This window comes from Octopus bimaculoides, chromosome 22 (genome assembly GCF_001194135.2).
Source record: "Octopus bimaculoides isolate UCB-OBI-ISO-001 chromosome 22, ASM119413v2, whole genome shotgun sequence".
Taxonomy (NCBI): domain Eukaryota; kingdom Metazoa; phylum Mollusca; class Cephalopoda; order Octopoda; family Octopodidae; genus Octopus; species Octopus bimaculoides.
Genome location: NC_069002.1, coordinates 32,027,711 through 32,028,771, shown reverse-complemented (window position 1 = coordinate 32,028,771; position 1,061 = coordinate 32,027,711). Strand labels below are relative to the sequence as shown.

Below are 1,061 nucleotides of genomic sequence, written 5' to 3'. Positions count from 1 at the left end.
TATATATATATATATATATATATATGAGTATATATAGTCGTACATGCATATATTTGAGTACAAACGTAAGCATGTTTGGTAGAAGGTCATCAGTATGTGTATGTAACGCATGTGCAAGACATAAAGATGCGAGACTGTATTCTATACATCTCTTTAAATATGTATGTGTGTGTGTGTTTACGAAGGTGGGTGTGTATGTGTTCGTACGTACGTTTGTCCTTGTTTGTGTGTAAATAAGACATGGAATTTATTTCAAGACATATTTGAATTACATGTTCGAAATTTCACATAATAGCGAAGGTGTGTTTATGTATATATATGCGTGCGTGTGTTTGTGTGTGTGTGTGATTGTATGTGTGTATATGTGCGACAGTTTATTTGTCTGTGTTTGTGTGTTGTTTATTTTTGCGATAAGTAGATTTTATTATATAAGAAATTTGATGTTACAGTTATATGTAATAAGTTAAGCTGATTTTCAACTCCCTTTGCACTTTACAAATGTATACCGCTCTATACACACACATACATACACGCACACACATGCACACACATGCACACACACACTCACACATATATCTATATACATGCATACACGCACATACATATACACACACACACACACACACACACACACATATATATATATACACGATCATGTGTGTATGTTCATAAATATACAGGCATAGTTTTATGTGTGTGTGTATGTATATATACATATATATCTACATATATATGATATATATATATATAGGTAAGTATGCATATATGTTTGTATGTATGTATGTACACGCGTACTTATATAGTTTATGTTCATATTAAATATACCTTCATCAGTAAATAGGTATAGAGAGAGTAGAAGGACGCACAGACAGACGGATAGATAGATAGATAGATAGATAGATAGATAGATAGATAGATAGATAGATAGATAGATAGATAGATAGACGGAAACTGAAAGACGCCCGTCATATATATATATATATATATATATGTCTAATTTGTTCACTAAACACTGCCGCGAATTCCCTCTTGTTTTTCAAAAATACCCCCAAAATCACAAA

The 1,061-nt window shown here is 31.7% G+C and overlaps 1 protein-coding gene across 4 annotated transcripts in view; it reads left to right on the top strand.

The window, feature by feature from the left end:
- LOC106869637 (uncharacterized) overlaps positions 1-1,061 on the top strand; it is a 99,735-nt gene that overhangs the window by 86,781 nt on the left and 11,893 nt on the right. The gene's annotated exons all lie outside the window — the stretch shown is intronic.